We start from the raw sequence: 21,525 nt of genomic DNA, 5'->3' as shown, positions 1-21,525 counted from the left end.
CACTATGCATTTCCATAAAAAAAAAAACCCTCACATTGACCGGACAGAGCAGTCTGGATGTGCCCAGTAACAGAGGTATGAAATGAAGTTCAGCACTGACACTCACCTGTTCGAGGAAAGTGAGTACTGTATTTCAGTGATTAAAAGACCGGACATTTATTATTTTTTTCAAAGTGTGCTCAGACGCGAGACCTAAATGAGGCAGGGCTTAATTCAATGATGGAAAATATTAACAAAATGCTGCCTGCACTGTAATATGGTGTTAGGTTTCACACATATAACTATGTGTGATGAACCAAACCACTTTAGATCAGAGCCCTCTGCAGGACTGTGAACCTGCACACCTGCTAAATGACAGACCCCGTAAAATGCTGTGATTTGTCACATTTCTGCTTTCACTCCTTCATATTTCAAAAGTTTTTGCTTTGCGATGGCCAATAGCATTTCAATCATGGATCAAATACGTTTGGCAGAAAAGTCTGCAAATATGACCAACTTTACAATGCACAGACAGGCCTTAATTTTTTTTCAGACAAAGTTTTGACCCGGTCATTACATGAGGCAGGTCCCAAGTCAAGATCAGGTGTTTAATCAAGGAAATGCATAAGCATAATTGGTGCTGGGAATTCCCCATGGATCGTTTGGTGCCTCCTGGCTGTAACTAATCCGTTACATACATTTAATAGACTTTGTCCATTTAATACATATAACGGATTTTGTCCATTTTATACATAAAACAGATTTTTTTTCTGTTTTATACATACGTATGTGACGACGGAGATGAGTTGTTTCTGTCATTGAACTAATCAGGAATAATGATGGTAATGATAGATCATACTTCTGACAGTACCTTGGGTGTTTTGCCCAGGGAACGCTTGAATCAAATCAACTCCAATTCAAGGCACACAGGTCTGTTGCAAGGAGAGGCAGAAGAAGTGGTTCAAAATCAAAAGGAAATTTATGAATAACAATTTCATTTCCTATCTAAAACAATAAAATATCAAGCTACCGGAAATAGATATTATTTATACATGATCCCAAAAAGCAAAACAAGATCAACCAACATCCAAAAGCACACAGGAAAATTAATAACATGAATGCAAGAAGGTGCCCAGTGCAATGCAATCCAGTGCCAAGTGCAGCTGTCAATCCGACACAGGGCAGATGAGGGACCCACAGCAACAAAGACAAACAGCAGGCCAAACCAGCACTGTCATCCGGCAGTAAATCAATCCACGGCCTCACTCCTGCCAAACGCAGACCAATCCGTCCATCCTGACAGCACAACATAAAGCCAGGGAGTCAACACCACACCGAAGAGTCCAACAGTCGGCAGCCACACAGCACCATGAGCGCCAAGCGGCATGCAACCAGCGACAGCTCCCATAGAGGTCTATTCCCTCACAGGAATGTGAAAGCAAGACAAGTGCTCTCTGCTCGTTCTTATGCGCACATTCTCCCGCAATGATTGGCTGGAATTAAACACCAGCTGAAAATCATCAGAGCCTATTGTCCATCCTGCAACAATCCACCCCAACAACTTGAATCATCATCCCAGCAACTGAAAAACCCAGAACAACCCAAACAACATCAACACATGGCCGAATTAGTACAGAACTATATTACACCGGGCCAGAAGGACCCCCACATACTGCAGACTGTGGAAGATGGTGAACATTAGAATGATAACCTGCAGTCATCCTAGCTATCCCCCAGACCACAACTCCTTCAACAACAGGGAGGGAAGAAGTATGTACCTGTCCCCACAGGGGTAGAATCCACCAGCAAAGATGGCACAACAGAAACTGGGTCAGAAGGTGGGCTCAACTGCAGAAGAGCAGATTGGATCACAACCTCTGCAACCTCTACTTGAGGAGCAGGTTGGGTCACAACTTCTAGCGGGACAGGGGCAGACACTGGGTTCTCAGACCCCAAAACCAACCACCCACCATTATACAGGAACTTGTCCTCTGACTGAAACCGCTCCACAGGGGGTGGAGAAGCAACCACAGCCCCATCTAGGGAATTAACCCCCACCGCAGCCTTCAACAAAGAACAATGGAGCTGTTTAGTTTGGTTGAATCATCTCTGGGGTCATAGGTATAAACCAATCCAGAAAGCCAACTCTTCCTGAATAATTGGGTCTGTGCACTGGAGCGCAGCAAGGTCAGATGGTGAACGATGAAGCAAAGCTGCAATATATCTTGCTCACCCCTACATGAGGACAAGATGACATAAGTTTGAACACTTCTACATCACCTGTACAACAAACAGCAGAGCAAAGCAGCTGTGGTGTCCGGCAGTAAATCAATCTGCTACCTCACTCCTCCCAACTACAGACCAATCCCTCCATCCTGACAGCACAGCATGAAGCCGGGAAGTTGACACCACAACAAAGTGTCCAACAGCCGACAGCCACACAGCATCACAAGTGCCAAGCAGAGTACAACCAGCGACAGCTCCAACAAAGGTCTCTTCTGTCTCAGGAATGCAGAAATGGAACTGCAAATTAATCACCTGCAGCTAATATCTAGCAAGCAAGAGCCAGACAGGTCTCCTACAGTGATTGGCTGGCATTAAACACAGCTGAAAATCATCAGGGCCAACTGCCCATCCAGATACACATGACAGATTTTGATTAGAATGGATAAAATTCAGTGGTCCACCTAAATTCATTATATGCAAGTTTTACTGTCTATCATTTTCTGGAGTCTTTCATTCTGTGAAAAGATGCATTTATCTTGATGTCTATAAATTGGTGCCCCGCTGAAATGTAAGATTTTGTTTTTTCTTCACTAACTATTTAAATAACTCGATATGGAAATAAAGTACACATTGTAACTGATTTAACACACATGTTGCTTGTTAAAAGTGAACATGTAAAGTTGGGAAAAATGTACTTTGAAGGTTTTTAGCCAAGGCATATGCAAACTTAAATACACAAATAAGTATTTTAATTGAATACACTTGATAAAGAATAATTTCAAGAACCTTGCAGACTTCACACCTGCTGCAAGGCTGTCTGGCAAGTCAGTGCATTGGTGCCAGTGCAAAAATGCTCACTGACATGAAATAGTCAAGTACTCAGGTGAAGCATTGTATTTTGCCTTGACTGTTTGCTGTCCTTTTTTAATGATTGCCTTCAATTAGAATTTGTTGTGTGTACAAGCAGACTGTATGTGCAATCTGCTTAACCTAGACTCATGTGTCATACATCACAGTGACAAGGTGAGGAACCTCAGGGTGATTTTTGGCCCCAAGTTGTCCTTTGACTTACACATTACAGATATTATGAGGAACATAACGAAGATTCATTCCATCCTGTCTATGGCTGATGCAGAGGTTCTGATCCATGCATTTATTCCTCTAGATTGGGCAGTTGCAATGCTTTTTTTCTGGTTTACCACAGTCCATCATTAGGGGTCTCCAGTTGGTTCAAAATGCTGCTGCCAGACTCTTGACAGGAAGTAGAAAGTTTGTCCATATTACACCCATTTTGGTGTCTTAACTGACGTCCTGTTTCTGTGAGGTCAGATTTGAAGATTCTGCTATTAACCTATACAAATATTCACAGATAAGCACCTCTTTACTTAGCTGACATAATCAAACCCTCTGTACCTGCCGGGGCTCTGTGTTTTTATGGCATGGGACTACTTTCTGTCCCTAAGTTGAATAAAAAGTCTTTGGGCCACAGAACCTTCTCTTATTGTGCACCGGTTTTGTGGAATGATCTTCCTGTGTCAAAAAACAGTCAGATTCTGTAGAGACTAGACAATTTTTTTTTTTTTTTTTTTCCGACTGACTGATCCTGCTGTTTTAATCTCTGCCCAAGGTACAAATGACGTTGCATGGAATTGCAGGATTGACAGACTCAAACTGCAAGGGGCCGGACTGATCGTGAGTTACAAGGCCTGAAGCAGACTCAAACTGCAAAGGGCCGGACTGATCGTGAGATACAAGGGCTGAAGCAGGTGCTACATGGTGCAGTCTGCATTCTTGAGTGACTCTGTCGCCAGGACAACTCCACCGAAGGCTTGAGTAATGCTGGATGGCCCAGTCTGTCATGCTGACACCTTGGTGGGCTTCTTATCTTCTTTATTTTGTTATGTTGTTTCATTTTCTGTTTTCCATATCTTCAGCTTTGTAAAACTTTGCAAAACCTTGCAACTGTTAGAATCGCCTGAGCAGTGGGCCACCCCTTTGAATCTGGTCTGCTTGAGGTTTCTTCCTCAATATCATCACAGGGAGTTTTTCCTTAGCAGTGTCACCTGTGTGCTTGCTCAAGCAGTTGGTAATAGTAGACCTTACTTGTGTGAAGCGCATTGAGTCAGCATTTGTTGTGATATGGTATTGTATATACATCGAAAAAAAAATCTGAACACATGAGAATATTGTGCCATTTAAGTACCACAAATGCAGTGCACTGGACTTTAGACCAGGATTTTTCTGGACTATGGTGCAATTGCTTTCTGCCTCCACATGATGCCAGTGCACCATTAGTCCAGCTGACCAAACATTATTTTATAACAACACACCAATGGATACACCGATGAGTGCAAAGATACTCTGTATTTTCATGAAGGGGGTGCTGCATGTGAAAACCATGACCTCTTCAGGTGGCAACTACGAGTGACACTTGTTGTCATGCTTTACACTGCTTTGTAACAGGCGGAAGATTGGACCTTAGGTCTAGTTTCCACCATGGCCACATTTAGTTGAAGGATGTATTACTCATATGCACATAATAATTGACATTTATCAATGCTTAGCAATCATGTAATCAATAGCTAAGGTTAATTATGCAATATCTATTATTTGCCCAAATACTTTTGAGCTATGTGTCCAAATACTTTTGAACTGTGAATTCTTGTATGGCGTTTCGACCATTGCCATGCAAAGCTAGTTAGAACAGGATGTGAAGCTGCCACATGGGAATGTTTAGACTCTCTGTCTTGAGTATTTTTGAAATGTAAAACGTATCTATGGTAGTTTCTGCACAAACAACTCCTTATTATGTTAGGCCCTGAAGGAATATATATCCTAAATGTTCTTAAATATGTATTAACCGTTTGTGCTTTTTCCCAGTTATTTAAATTTATCATGTTTTATTCTTTATTGAGCTAAGGATACTTATAATCACAAAGTATACATTAAATGTTTGTGATCATTTAAGCATGTATTAATAGAGCTTGTGAAAAAAAACAGATATATGCGCAAGTGAGAAAGTTCCTGTCATGATGTCTGGTTTCTGTTGTTTAGGGTGCCTTGATATTTTAAATGTGTAAGTGAAACTGTTGATTTAACCACAGGCTTTCTGAGAAAATAGCAGAAGTTCATGTGAATGTTAGCTTGGAGTCAGATGGAAGACTGCACAGCACAGTAGGTGGGAGTTTCCCCCAAAGCTAAGCTGAGGGACAGACTTCAGAATGGACCTACAGAATTCTGTATACAGCATATCTCACTCACTGTTTCTTAATCAATTTTCTGTAATAAATTCCCACGTGAGAGGTCTAAATCCTGGGACAATTTGAATCATAATTTGCACTCTTGTAACTTTCTTTGCATCAACGGACACGCAGGGACCAGAAGACAGGACAAGGTCCTCTAACGAGGTCCCAGGCTTACCTGGTTTACAACACAGCCCAGTCTCACGTTTTTTTTTTTTTTTTTTTTTCATGCTCCCGTGACGAAATGAGTCAAATTTTCGTGACAGGGTGTTTTTTAATTCACTATTCCTAACCCTACTCCCACCCCTGACTCTAATCTTAACCATAACCTAATCTTACTCTTTCCCCCCACTCTAACCATAACAACCCCCGACCCCCTGCTTCACTTTTAATTTCGTGCAGCCATCACAAAATGAATTAGAATGATTTTGTGCTACCGTGACAAAAATGAGGCACTTTTCATCACAATATCACAAACCAATAGATTAATGTATATTTTGTGCTTCTGAATCATGACTTGCCATGAGACCAGGTTGTTACAACATAGTCCTTTGGACCAAAATCCCAAAAGCACTAATGCCATGAAGATTCCCCAATGTGCAGTGCACAGTGTGCCATCCAGATATTTTCTCAGAAAATGAAAAATGAAATTTCCTGATATTAGTTCAGGACATTCCTTGGGTACCTGTATGTTCATGTAAATTAAGATTTGTGAATTGAATCACCCTGGGGCCCCCAGGCCATCCCAGAGGGACAAAAATAAATAAATAAACACTGCAAAAAAGGGATGTCTAAAAACAAGATAAAACTAAATCTGTGGGAAAAGGTACTCAAAACAAGTGAAGTTATCTGTCCATGCACCCAGACTGTTGAACAACTGAAGTCGTACATCAAGCAAGCATGGAAAGAATTCCATCTACAAAGCTTTAACAATTAGGGTCCTCAGTTCCCAAAAGCTTATTGAGTGTTGTTAGAAGGAAAGGTGATGTAACACAGTGGTAAACATACCACTACCCCAGCTTTTTTGAAATGTGTTGCAGGCATCTATTTCAAAATGAGCAAATATTTGCACAAAAACAAAGTTTCTCAGTTTGAACATTAAATATCTTGTCTTTGTGGAGTATTCAATAGAATATAGGTTGAAGAGGATTTGTAAATTATTGTATTCTGTTTTTATTTACATTTCACACAACATCCCAACCTCATTGCAATTGGGGTTGTATACAAAGATTTTAATTGGCTTTAAACCATTAATCCCACTTTCACCATATTTGTTCAAATTTACTCTTTCTTTCTCCAAATGATTTGAGGGTCTCTTGACAGTCTTAATTTGAAAAAAAGCCTTTAAACATACATTGAACTTGACAAATATTAACATGCAAATTAATAAAACAAAATTATGTGTTTCTGGTAGTTTTGGATGAATAAAGGTCTTTTTTAAACTGCAAGATAGTCAGAAATACTAATTCAGTATTCACATTTATTGAGAATCATGAACTGTGTAAGATTAGACTTTATGACAGAGAATTTGGCACCTCAGCTTCAAAAAATGGTGCAATCTTAATGATGTTCCATTATTGATGTGGTAGCTGTGCCCCCCTTTTTATCGCTGCAATGATAACAGCTCTATCTGTTCATTACCTAAGCCTTGGGGGAAGATTGCTGACCCAGCCCAAACTGCCACACGTCCGAGCCACAATATCTCACTGCCATCAATCTCTCCATAATCATGACCTGGAGTGATATGCACTTGTTTGCACCAGAGCTTAGCAGAGAAACATGCAGCTATGAGAAAGTGCACACACTTCTCCATGTCTCTTGGTTCACAAGATAAGAAGACAGCAGAGCCAATTACAGTATGGTTCCTGGAACAACAATTTCCTGCTGTCCAGTGTAGGGGCTATTCTAATGTCAAGTCTTTAAATGCCTTTAGAACAGACACCACGACTGTGTCTCCTGCGAGAGCCCTTTTTTGTTAATGCCTATTAACCTCTCCAGTGAGCAGGGCGCGAGTTCAAATGCTTGACCACTTAAGTTTGAGTGCGACCTTACTCTGTGCTTACACCTAATGTGTCTGCAATGGTTTGGCTGCTGCCCAGCTCAAATTCTTATCCCCTCACCCCTGAGCAAGCATAAAAGGCACAGAAGGAAGGCATAGCCAGGTACTTTGTGAACTTTTGATACTTTACCTGGTATATGGTACTTGTAGGAAGTCATCTATTAATGCTACAAAATGCACAGTTTCAGTTGAAGAAAGTGGCTAGATAGAATTAATATAGAGTATATCACGCATAATCAGTGCAGTGTTATGAATGTGTGTCGTGTATGACAGACGCATACAGTCAGGTCCATCACTCACTTGATGGTCACAAAATTAAGCAATCAAGGTGTGCTTGTAGTGTAGACTGGCAGTTTTAAGTCAGGGGCTTGAACTAAAATATTGCATTAACCATTCTGGAATGAAGCCTATTTGAATACATATAGTTGTGCTCAAAATTTTATATACACTGGCCGAATTTTTGTTTTTGTCCATTTTGCAGAGAATATGAATGATAACACAAAACTTTTTTTCACTCATTATTGGTGGTTGGATGAAGCAATTTATTGTCAAAGAGCTGTGTTTACTCTTTTTAAATGAAAATAACAACAGAAACTACCCAAATGACCCTGATCAAAAGTTTACATACTCCTGTTCTTAATGCTGTGTATTGCCCCTTTAAAGGCCCTGTCACCCCTTGACAATTTAGGCAGCGAATGCCAACCGTATTAAAAAAAACTGCTGGCATAAGTCCAATAGGTTAAGGGTAGGTTTTTTATAAATTAAGAGGAAGTTGAAGCACATTGAAACACGCTAAAGCTCGCTGATGTATAGTAGTGTTCAGAATAATAGTAGTGCTATGTGACTAAAAAGATTAATCCAGGTTTTTAGTATATTTCTTATTGTTACATGGGAAACAAGGTACCAGTAGATTCAGTAGATTCTTACAAATCCAACAAGACCAAGCATTCATGATATGCACTCTTAAGGCTATGAAAATTGGCTATTAGTAAAACAAAAAGTAGAAAAGGGGGTGTTCACAATAATAGTAGCATCTGCTGTTGACACTACAAACTCAAAACTATTATGTTCAAACTGCTTTTTAGCAATTCTGTGAATCACTAAACTAGTATTTAGTTGTATAACCACAGTTTTTCATGATTTCTTCACATCTGCGAGGCATTAATTTTGTTGGTTTGGAACCAAGATTTTGCTCATTTACTAGTGTGCTTGGGGTCATTGTCTTGTTGAAACACCCATTTCAAGGGCATGTCCTCTTCAGCATAAGGCAACATGACCTCTTCAAGTATTTTGACATATCCAAACTGATCCATGATACCTGGTATGTGATATATAGGCCCATCACCATAGTAGGAGAAACATGCCCACATCATGATGCTTCCACCACCATGCTTCACTGTCTTCACTATGAACTGTGGCTTGAATTCAGAGTTTGGGGGTCATCTCACAAACTGTCTGTGGCCCTTGGACCCAAAAATAACTATTTTACTCTCATCAGTCCACAAAATATTCCTCCATTTCTCTTTAGGCCAGTTGATGTTCTTTGGCAAATTGTAACCTCTTCTGCACATGTCTTTTATTTAACGGAGGGACTTTGCAGGGGATTCTTGCAAATAAATTAGCTTCACACAGGCGTCTTCTAATTGTCACAGCACTTACAGGTAACTCCAGACTGTCTTTGATCATCCTGGAGCTGATCAGTGGGTGAGCCTTTACCATTCTGATTATTCTTCTATCCATTTTGATGGTTGTTTTCCATTTTCTTCCACACATCTGTTTGTTTTGTCCATTTTCAAGCATTGAAGATCATTGTACATGAACAGCCTATAATTTTTTGCACCTGCATATAGGTTTTCCCCTCTCCAATCAACTTTTGAATCAAACTACGCTGTTCTTCTGAACAATGTCTTGAATGTCCCATTTTCCTCAGTCTTTCAAAGAGAAAAGCATGTTCAACAGGTGCTGGCTTCATCCTTACATAGGGGACACCTGATTCACACCTGTTTGTTCCACAAAATTGATGAACTCATTGACTGAATGCCACACTACTATTATTGTGAACACCCCCTTTTCTTTTTTTTACTAATAGCCCAATTTCATAGCCTTGAAAGTGTGCATATCATGAATGCTTGGTCTTGTTGGATTTGTGAGAATCTACTGAATCTACTGGTCTCATGTTTTTTTTTCTTTAACATCCCAGTTAGCAAGACAACATAAAAGTGCTCTCTCCACACACATGTGCAACTAATTAGTGATCTCTGATGTATTTTATTTCTCTCACTCTGAACATTAGCAGGTGCAATTCCAGAAAACGTTTCACTCTGCAATTTTTTTTGGCATGTCACGCACATTTCAGAATGAGCAAAAATATCCCATGTCTAACAGACAGAAACAAAGCTGCTCCCTCTGAAATTGAAGTTTCTGAGCTGCTGTTCAAAAGCGATGACTTGGATTTACAGACTGGTGACAGGACACTTCAACCCGAAACTCTGAACTTTTTCAGTGCCGGATTTTGAAACATAAAGTGTGGTGATGTGTTGTTTGTGTGGATGCTGGTTTACTGAAGCTGTGGACATGGATGTGAGACATCTGACACTGTTTTAACAGACTGCCTAGACATGGCAACAGATTTGTAACATTGTAAAATGTCAGAATATATTATGTCCAGGAGTTAATAGACATTATTTTACGTGCCACAATCATGAGAGAGGCAAAGTTGCACCCAGCGATCTTGCTTGCATGTGTGTGTTGCTTTGATTGTGTGGACTTTACATTTGGAAACAGTATAACACTGAGTCTGGCATGTTCAGGATTTTACCACTTTTGTGTTTCGTGGTAAGTTTTTTATTTTTTATTTTTTTGCTTTGAGAAAGTGTGAATTTGGAGCTTGAGAATATGTGTGTGTGTGTGTGTGTGTGTGTGTGTGTGTGTGTGTGTGTGTGTGTGTGTGTGTGCGGCTGCTGCTGCTCATTGCTCCTAAGATTTTAAGATTTTATTGATAACAACACTTACAATTAATTGTGCACAAAGTTGAACCTGGAGCAGGCTGCTTTTATGGCTCATGGCCGTGCAGGTGCACAGAAACCTTCTCAGAGCTGCAGCTATTACCATGACTGTATCAAAATTAACAGTATTCACTTAAAAACGAGTTGTCATAACACAACATCACAATTATGTAAACTTTGGAATTAATCTGTGCCTCAGTAGTAGCCAATAGTAGTGCTATGTGACTAAAAAGATTATTCCAGGTTTGGAGTATATTTCTTATTGTTACATGGGAAACAAGGTACCAGTTGATTCAGTAGATTCTCACAAATCCAACAAGACCAAGCATTTATGATATGCACACTCTTAAGGCTATGATATTGGGCTATTAGTAAAAAAAAGTAGAAAAGGGGGTGTTCACAATAATAGTAGTGTGGCATTCAGTCAGTGAGTTTGTCAATTTTGTGGAACAAACAGGTGTGAATCAGGTGTCCCCTATTTAAGGATGAAGCCAGCACCTGTTGAACATGCTTTTCTCTTTGAAAGCCTGAGGAAAATGGGACATTCAAGACATTGTTCAGAAGAACAGCGTAGTTTGATTAAAAAGTTGATTGGAGAGGGGAAAACTTATATGCAGGTGCAAAACCTTATAGGCTGTTCATCTACAATGCTCTCCAATGCTTTAAAATGGACAAAAAAAAAAAAAAAACAGACGTGTGGAAGAAAACAGAAATCAACCATCAAAATGGATAGAAGAATAACCAGAATGGCAAAGGCTCACCCATTGATCAGTTCCAGGATGATCAAAGACAGTCTGGAGTTACCTGTAAGTGCTGTGACAGTTAGAAGACGCCTGTGTGAAGCTAATTTATTTGCAAGAATCCCCTGCAAAGTCCCTCTGTTAAATAAAAGACATGTGCAGAAGAGGTTACAATTTGCCAAAGAACACATCAACTGGCCTAAAGAGAAATGGAGGAATATTTTGTGGACTGATGAGAGTAAAATAGTTCTTTTTGGGTCCAAGGGCTGCAGACAGTTTGTGAGATGACCCCCAAACTCTGAATTCAAGCCACAGTTCACAGTGAAGACAGTGAAGCATGGTGGTGCAAGCATCATGATATGGTCATGTTTCTGCTACTATGGTGTTGGGCCTATATATCGCATACCAGATATCATGGATCAGTTTGGATATGTCAAAATACTTGAAGAGGTCATGTTGCCTTATGCTGAAGAGGACATGCCCTTGAAATGGGTGTTTCAACAAGACAATAACCCCAAGCACACTAGTAAATGAGAAATGGTTATACAACTAAATACTAGTTTAGTGATTCACAGGATTGCTAAAAAAGCAGTTTGAACATAATAGTTTTGAGTTTGTAGTGTCAACAGCAGATGCTACTATTATTGTGAACACCCCCTTTTCTACTTTTTTTACTAATAGCCCAATTTCATAGCCTTAAGAGTGTTCATATCATGAATGCTTGGTCTTGTTGGATTTGAGAGAATCTAATGAATCTACTGGTACCTTGTTTCCCATGTAACAATAAGAAATATACTCAAAATCTGGATTAATCTTTTTAGTCACATAGCACTACTATTATTCTGAACACTACTGTATATTCCATTGAAGCCCACACTGAGATGCTTCTAGTAGCTACGTCACTTGTCAGAAACATCCGAGTACTCATGAGTGCTTTGTTTTCTGACATCTCCGTAGCTGTTTGTTGCAAATGCCGTATAATTTGAAACTGGTCACAGAAGTGCAAAAACTAATCCTGGTGGATCATCAGATGGTCACTAACAACATAAATCTTAATTGTTATGATTTTTGTGTGACATGTCCTTTAAAATTTCAGACATGTAAGAAGGTGTGAGGCCATTAATAGCTTTAAAAGCATTACAAATTACACTACAACATTACTACATCACTAAAACATTAAAATCAATTCTAAAACGAACTGGAAGCCAGTTGTGTGAGTAAAGGACATGTGTAATATGTAATATCTAAAAGATGAGCAGCAGCATTCTGCACCAATTGGAGAAGACTGGTTAATGCCAGTATAAAGTCCATTACAATAATCAAGAATGGAACTGATGAAAGCATAAAGGGCCATCTCAAGATCACATCTACTGAGAATGTGCTTTACTTTAGCCAAAAGACAAAGCTGGAAACAACTTACCTTGACAACAGAGGTTATCTGTTGCTCAAACCTCAAACAGCTGTCAAATATCACTCCAAATTATTGACAGCTGGTTTTACATAATTAGCCAGAGAACCAAAGTTTGGTGTTACCACATTCAGCATGCCAGAATCTCCAAACACAATGGTCTCCATTTTACATGAATTCAGGTAAAGGACGTTTTGGTACATCCAATGATTTACATCATGAATACAATTAAATAATGATGAGAAAGCATCACTCCCATTAGTCCTCAAAGGCAGATAGATTTGCAAATCATCCACATAGCAATGAAACGACACGGTGTGCTGGGCCCTAACTGACCCCAATGGCAAACTGTACAAAGAAAATAGAATAGGCCCAAGAATCAAACCCTGTGGCACTCCACAACACAGGGGAATGGTTGATGAGGAGAGAACACCAATCATAACAAAAAAACTCCTTTCGGGCAAATATGATTTAAAACCACTTAAGTGCAGTACTTTGAATGCCAATAAAATATTCCAACTGGGAAACAAGTACTGTGTGATTCATAGTACCAAAGGCTGCTGTGATGTCCAACAGAACCAGCACAGCAGGATCCCCTACATCCACTGACAAAGTGATGTCATTATGAAGTTTTTATAGTACTCACTCAGTGGCGTGTCATGACCTAAATCTGGATTGGAATTTTTTAAAGATTTGATTGTCTTTGAAAAATGACTGTAACTGTATAAACACAACCTTTTCTTAACCCTTAGACAGAAATGTCAAATGTGACACAGGTCTAAAATTGGATAAAACTGACAAGTCAAGGTGAGGTTTTTTAAGAAGGGGTCAGACCACAGCATGTTGAAAAGCAGTTGGAACAGACCCTAAAGCTAAGACAAGTGTTAATAAAAGTTAGGAGACCTGGCCCAACAGTATTATAAACCTCCTTCAGCACCTTAGCTGGAACAACATCCAACGGACAACCTGTAGGTTCTGTGTGTTCCACAACTTCACTGAGGGACAAAAGAGAAATGGCTCAAACTGCTCGAGCACAGCAGACAGTTCAACATTACAGTTCTGATCAGCATTCTGTATAACTGATGAGACTTTGCCAATTTAAAAAAAAAAAAAAAAAAAAAAAAAACTGAAGAAACTCCTCACAGGTTGTAGTTGTAAAACAGAGGTACATGGGTTTACAACTGAATTTATTGTCCGAAATAACACCCTGGGACAATGACACTACTAGAAATAATACAAGACAGATACTGAGCCTGGTTCTGCTGGAGGTTTCTTCCTGTTAAAAGGGAGTTTTTCCTTCCCACTGTGGCCAAGTGCTTGCTCATAGGGGGTCGTTTTGACCGTTGGGGTTTTTCATAATTATTGTATGGTCTTGCCTTACAATATGGAGCGCCTTGGGGCAACTGTTTGTTGTGATTTGGCGCTATATAAGAAAAAAGTTGATTGATTGATTGATACTGTGCTTTTGCCTCCTTCACAGCCTTCTGATAGTCAGTTAGACTGTCCCTCAGAATACCCAGACACCTGTAGTTTGTCTTTTTTCCACATTCTCTCTGCCTGTCAGCAGTGTTGCTTGAGGGCATGGGTCGTGTCATTTAACCTATTTAACAGGGGTCAAACCTTAATTCACTGGATTTGTAGTGCATCGGGGCAACAGAGTCCAGAATTGCTGTGCATGTGGAATGGATAGAAGAGAGGATGTTTTCTGGGAGTAAAGGAGATACCAGTGCATTCATGGCATAAAAATAAGAGTCCATGAAAGCAGCGGCAAATTCCCCCACCATCGAGGAGGTCACCAAACAGCAGCAAGAGGCAGGAACAAGTGGATTACCAGCAGATGGAGGAGCAATAAATAATAATAAAAAAAATAACAGGAAAGTGATCTGAAATAGCAATGTCTGATATGTCATGAAGGGAAACTGAGAACCCATGAGAAATGACCAGGTCCAAAGTGTGTCCAAGATTATGCATTGGTCAGCCACCTGATTAGACGGACACCGGATATGAGTATTAAAATCATCACAGACCAAATGTTTGTCATATTTTGGAATAAAATATGCCAAAAGCTCAGAAAACTCCTGAATAAAATCCTAATAAAATTTTGGTGGATGATAAAGAACAGCACAGAGCACAGGAGAGGCAAACTCTATCACAACTCTGTAGTTCAAAGTGGAGTAATCATTTGGAGACAATAATCAGCATTTAAACTTCTCTTCGAACAAAGAGGATAAATCACTGGCTTGATCTGATGCTTGTGGAGAGTGGAAGAATGAACAGCTGGGGGGAGCTCAGAAAAGGTATTATTTTCATCTGGTTTGTGGTTTCTCCGTTAAAAAGAAAGTCCAGAGTAGGGGTGAAGAAGAAGTAATGAGGGATGAAAGACTTAATTGTAAATGATCTGGTGTTGATGAGCACCACACAGATTGAGCACGTCAGTCTGCTGGGAGGCATGACTGAGCAGGCGGAGGTTTTCCTGCACACAGTTCCATCTGCAGATTCTCACAGGCCAGCAATGCGTAAGTGGAAACCTAGCATCCCAGCCAGCCAGCCGGAGCAACCGAGAACCAAATGCCAGTAACCCCCTCATGTCATAGCAGTCATACAGTGTGAAGAATCAGGCCAATAAATGCCCAGGAGCATGTGTGTAGGGAGAAGCCAGGTACACTCTGAGCCGAACGCAGACTCCTCTTCTCTCCTCGCATCCCCTGCAGTACTGAGGCAACATGCCAAATGACCAGCCCAAAACGTCAGACATGGACAGCAAGAAAGGCGATGGTTTCGTCCCTGACGGTCGGCCAAAGACAGCCAGGTCCTCGAAAGAATCAGGAACGCTGATGAGAGTCTGGTGATCAAACACTAGCAGCGGTGACACATTCCGTACAACAAGCTGCAAAATCAGAAAAAAAAAAAAAGCAGGGAGGGAGTTGAGCATCCTGACTGCCTGGTGGAAGAAATTATCTTTGAGCCTGCTGGTTTTGGCCCAGAGACTCTGCAGTCTACTCCCCGACGGCAGCAGGCTGAAAAAACTGTGAGCTGGGTGGGTGGGGTCACCTGCGATCCTGGTGGCTTTACAGGTGAGGCGGGTGTGGTAGGTGTCCATCAGAGAGGGGAGAGGGACACCAATGATCTTCCCAGCTGCTTTCACAGTGCACTGCAGGGTCTTGCGGCAGGATACCGTGAAGGCACCGTACCACACAGTGATGCTGCTGGTCAGGATGCTCTCGATGGTACCCCTGTAGAAGGAGTACATGATGGGGGCCGGGGCTCTTGCTTTCCTCAGTTTCCGCAGATAGCAGAGTTGCTGTTAGGCTTTTTTGGCGAGAGATATGGTGTTGATGTTCCAAAACAGGTCTTGGGAGATGTGTACACCCAGGAACTTTGTGCTGCTCACCCGCTCCACTTCAGCACCATTGATGGTTAGTGGACCATGCTGAGTGGGCTCTCTACTGAAGTCCATGACAATCTCCTTCGTCTTCTCCACATTCAGGTGGAGAATTGTTGTCCGTGCACCTCGTGGCCAGGCGGCTCACCTCACTCCTGTAGCTTGTCTCATAGTTGTTGATGAGAACAGCTTGGAACTGGATGTAGGTGTGTAGTTGTGGGTCAGCAGAGTGAAGAGGAGGGGGCTCAGCACACATCCTTGGGGGGCTCCTGTGTTCAGCATGATGTTGCTGGAGGTGTTGCTGCCAACCCAAACTGCCTGTAGTCTCCCTGTCAGAAAGTCCAGCAGCCAGTTGCACAGGGATGTGTTGAGTCCCAGCTGGACTAGTTTGAGGATGAAGTAAATACAGTTGATTAGACATGATTTGGAAAGGCACATATCTGTCCACATATAAGGTCCCACAGTTGACAGTGCATGTCAGAGCACAAACCAAGCATGAAGTCAAAGGAATTATCTGTAAACCGCTGAGACAGGATTGTCTTGAGGGTCAAATATGGCAAAGGGTACAGAAACATATCTGCTGCTTAGAAATTCTCAGTGAGCACAGTGGCCTCCATCATCCATAAATGAAAGAAGTTTGGAACCAACAGGACTCTTCCTAGCGCTGTCCGCCCATCTAATCTGAGCAATGGGGAGAGAAGGGTTTTATTCAGGGAGGTGACCAAGAATATGATGTTTACATTTTCAGAGCTCCAGCATTGTTCTGTGGAGAGAGGATAACCTTCTAGAAGGACAACCATCTCTGCAGCAATCCACCAATCAGACCTGCATGGTAGAGTGGCTCTATAGAAGCCACTCCTTAGTAAAAGGCAGTCCCCCTTTAGGCTGTTTCCCAAAAGGCACCCAAATGACTCTCAGACCATGAGAAACAAAATTCTCTGGTCTGATGAGACAAAAATTGAATTCTTTGGCATGAATGGCAAAAATTACCATCATGTTTTGAGGAAACCAATTACCATCCATACAGTATCCATACCAGTTACCATCCATACAGTAAAGCATGGTGGTGGCAGCATCATGCCACCAACATGGGGATGTTTTTCAGCAGCAGGGTCTGGGAGACGAGTCAGGATTGAGGGAAAGAAGAATGAAGTAATGTACAGAGACATCCTGGATGAAAACCTGCTCCAGAGCATTCTTGACCACAGGGTGGGGTGATGATTCATCTTTCAGCAGGACAATGACCCGAAGCACACAGCCAAAATATCAAAGGAGTGACTTCAGGGCAACACTGAATGTCCTTGAGTGGCCCAGCCAAAGCCCAGACCTGAATCTGATTGAACATCTCTGGAGAGATCTGAAAATAGCTGTGCACCAGTGCTCCCCATCCGACCTGATGGAGTCTGATAGGTGCTGCAAAGTGGAATGGGCAAAACTGTCCAAAGATAGGTGGGCCACACAGTAAAATCACCAGTGTGAAACTAACACTGATGGTGTTAAATGAACACTGCCAGTGTACATATGGTCCTATTCTGATCAGATTGGGACCATATGTTCACTGTAAGTGTTAATTTAACACTGGTGATTTTACTGTGCAAGCTTGTGGCATCATATTCAAGACATGAGGCTGTAATTGCGACAAAAGATGCATCAACAAAGTATTAATCAAAGGGTTGAATACGTATGTACATGTGCTTTCTTCTTCTTTTTTATAAATAAGCAATATATATATATATATATATATATATATATATATATATATATATATATATATATATATATATATATATATATAAACTTTTTTTCATGTTGTCATTATACGGTGTTGTGAGTAAAATTTTGAGGGAAAATTTGAATTTACTCCAATTTGGAATAAGTCTGTAACAAAATGTGGAAAATGTAAATTGCTGTGAATACTTTCTGGATGCATGGCACTCTACAGATCGCATGTCGTTCTGGTACCCCATACTCCCACAATACCCCTACAGCACACTTTGAGGGATCCGGTCATATGCCTTTTTCAAGTCCATGAAACATTGTCCACTGGCTTGTCATACTCCCAAGACCCTTCGACTCTTTCAAGGTTTAAGAGCTGGTCTACCCTTCCACAACCAGGATGGAACCTGCATTGCTACTCTTGAATCTGAGGTTCAACTAACAGTCTACGTCTCCTCTCTAGTATCCTGGCATAGGCTTTCCCAGGTATGCTGAGAAGTGTGATTCCTCTATAATTGGAAGGCACTGTCCCACTCTCCGGCCCCCCTTTTAAAGATGGTAACCATCACAACAGTTTGCCAGACCAGAAGTACTGTCCCTGAATCCCATGCAACATTTACTAAGCAGAAATGACAGCCCATAGACTCAGGACTGATCTTGTCTGTCCCCGGCTGCTTGCCACTGAGGAGTTTTATGACTGTCTTGGTGGCTTCTGCCAGAGTAATGACACCAGATCCGTCTTAGTCTTCCATCCTTGCCTCCTCAATGGCGGACATGTCAGTAGGGTTGAAGAAATACTGAAAATCTTCTTTCCACTGCATGATGATATCCTCATTGCAGTTTAGCAGCTCTCCACCCTTGCTAAACACAGTCTGGGCTAAGAACTGCCTCCCTTTCATGGGTTGCTTGTAAGTTTATCAGAACAGCTTTGAGGATGACTAAAGTTATTCCCCATGCCATCTCCAAACTTCTACTCTACTTTTTACCTCAGCCACCACTGAGGCCACAATACTTCTAGGGTGCTAGTACCTGTCTGTTGTGTGGGCCGCTGAAGAGGAGGTACTGCTGGCAACCACCAGAGGGCGCCCTGCCTGAAGTGCAGGCTTCAGGCACGAGAGGGTGCTGCCGCCTCTTCAGGACAGTCAGACGTGGCAGCTGTCAATCATCATCTCCAACAGCTGTCATTCATCAACCACTCCATAAAGCCGGATGACATCTCCACCTCGCTGCCGAGATATCTTCAAGCTAAGAAGGTAATACCTCAGCCGTGATTGTGCTGTGCGCACATTATTTGTGGCAGTGGTCCAGCAGCGCTTCTGGTGGGCGTCTATGGAAGCCGACGTCCAGGAATATATCCAGGCCTGTACCACCTGTGCCAGGGGCAAGGCGGACCATACCAAGAGTCAAGGACTTCTTCAACTGCTCCCGGTGCCTCGTCTCCACCTGGTCCCACATCAGCCTGGATTTTGTCATGGGCCTCCCGCCGTCCCAAGGCATGACTACCATCCTCACAGTAGTGGACCGATTCTCCAAGGCGGCCCACTTTGTGGCCCTCCCGAAGCTCCCAACGGCCCAGGAGACCGCAGACCTCCTGGTCCACCACGTTGTCCGTCTGCATGGGATACCAACAGACATTGTCTCGGATCGTGGTCCCCAGTTCTCCTCTCAAGTCTGGAAGAGTTTCTGCAGAGAACAGGGGGCCACCGTGAGCCTCTCGTCCGGGTATCACCCACAGACGAATGGTCAGGCAGAGGGGACTAACCAGGAACTGGAACAAGCCCTTCGTTGTGTAACATCCGCGCACCCAATGGCCTGGGTTACCCATCTGGCCTGGATCGAGTACGCGCATAACAGCCAGGTGTCCTCTGCCACCGGCCTCTCCCCGTTTGAGGTGTGTCTGGGGTACCAGCCCCCATTGTTTCCCGTGGTGGAGGGAGAGGTCGGTGTGCCCTCGGTCCAGGCCCATCTGCGCAGATGCCGTCGGGTGTGGCGCGCCGCCCGTTCTGCCTTACTGAAAGCCCGGACGAGGGCTACGGCCCATGCAGACCGCCGGCGTTCCCCAGGCCCCTGCATACCAGCCCGGGCAGGAGGTGTGGCTTTTTACGAAGGACATCCCCCTCCAAGTGGACTCACCCAAACTAAAGGACAGGTACATCGGTCCGTTCAAGATCCTCAAAGTCCTCAGTCCGGCCGTAGTGAAGCTCTAGCTCCCAGCTTCACTGCGGGTCCACCCGGTTTTTCATGTTTCCAGGATCAAGTCACACCACACCTCACCCCTCTGTGCTCCCGGACCGGCGCTGCCTCCTGCCCGGATCATTGACGGGGAGCCAGCTTGGACGGTCCGCCGGCTCCTGGACGTCCGTCGGAAGGGCCGGGGGTTCCAGTACTTGGTGGACTGGGAGGGGTATGGACCTGAGGAACGCTCCTGGGTGAAAAGGAGCTTCATCCTGGACCCGGCCCTCCTGGCCGACTTCTACACTCGACACCACGACAAGCCTGGTCGGACGCCAGGAGGCGCCCGTTGAGGGGGGGGGTCCTGTTGTGTGGGCCGCTGAAGAGGAGGTACTGCTGGCCACAACCAGGGGGCACCCTGCCTGAAGTGCGGGCTTCAGGCATGAGAGGGTGCTGCCGCCTCTTCAGGACAGTCAGACGTGGCAGCTGTCAATCATCCTCTCCAACAGCTGTCATTCATCAACCACTCCATAAAGCCGGATGACATCTCCACCTCACTGCTGAGATATCTTCAAGCCAAGAAGGTAATACCTCAGCCGAGATTGTGCCGTGCGCACATTATTTTCTCCATTCTTTGATATTGTTTCAGGAGTCTACTCGCTGTTGTTGTTCTGTTGGAGTATGGAGTGGTGACGAAGTGAAGGGCGTTCACTTGTCACACCGAACTACAGAGATAACCAGAGTTTAACTGTCAATAAAAGGTGGAGGTGTTCTTTCCCACTTTAAAAGGAGAAGTCTAACTGTTCTGATTGTGTTACTGGGTGGGCACACACCCACCCTTGATTGTTTCTGCTTCCTGCCAGCAGTACCAGATCCGACAGCTGGAGACGGTGACCACCTGGGGACTCGGGACTTGGCGGCTCCAGTATTCTCCGGGTTCGGTGGCGGTGGAAATCGTGTGGGTTCCGGCTCCTCTCTGGACGGACGTCTTCTATCCTTGAGCCTGCCCACACGTCACCTTTGTAGATTGACTACATACAAATTCTGTAATCATCTGTATTTCGTTGTGCACATTCACAACAGTAAAGTGTTCTATTTTCGGCTCATTCATTGTCCATTCATTTATGCCCCCTGTTGTGGGTCCGTGTCACTACACTTTCCCAACACTGTCCACTGATTCTGCAGGTCTCTGTGCCACCTACACATGAAAGGCTTCTTTCTTCACCCTGACGGCTTCCATTACTGCCAGTGTCCACCAGCAGGTTCTTGAGTTGCCATCATAACAAGTGCTGACAACTGTCTGCGCACAGCTCAAAGCAGCTGCCTCAGCAATGAAGGCCTTGAACGTGGACCATGGACCATGAACACTGAACATGTCCCCTGCCTGCCTTGGGATTTGAGAGAAGTTTCTTTGGATTTGTGTATTGAAGGCAAATCATTTATGGAAAATGTGGATGTATTGCGATCCCAGCAATACATTCAGGATTTGATGCACGTTAGTGGAAATATAGAGTTTGGTTCTTACACATGGTATTGCTGTCACAAATATTGACATCATGCCTCTTACATCAGTGGTTCTGATCACTCACTTATTAA

At 42.9% G+C, this 21,525-nt stretch overlaps 1 long non-coding RNA gene across 1 annotated transcript; it reads right to left on the bottom strand.

Moving 5' to 3' along the window:
• Nucleotides 1-3,650: 3,650 nt before the first annotated feature.
• Nucleotides 3,651-8,812, bottom strand: LOC117526426. The gene is made up of 3 exons (XR_004565285.1): nt 8,802-8,812; nt 6,733-6,737; nt 3,651-3,767 (listed from the first exon to the last, which is right to left on the bottom strand). It is a non-coding gene; the product is annotated as an uncharacterized LOC117526426 (long non-coding RNA).
• Between the last annotated feature and the right edge of the window lie 12,713 nt (nt 8,813-21,525).

This window comes from Thalassophryne amazonica, chromosome 15 (assembly GCF_902500255.1).
Source record: "Thalassophryne amazonica chromosome 15, fThaAma1.1, whole genome shotgun sequence".
NCBI classification, from domain to species: Eukaryota; Metazoa; Chordata; class Actinopteri; order Batrachoidiformes; family Batrachoididae; genus Thalassophryne; species Thalassophryne amazonica.
The sequence above is the reverse complement of the archived record's forward strand: the minus strand, read 5'-3'. Positions and strand labels throughout refer to the sequence as shown.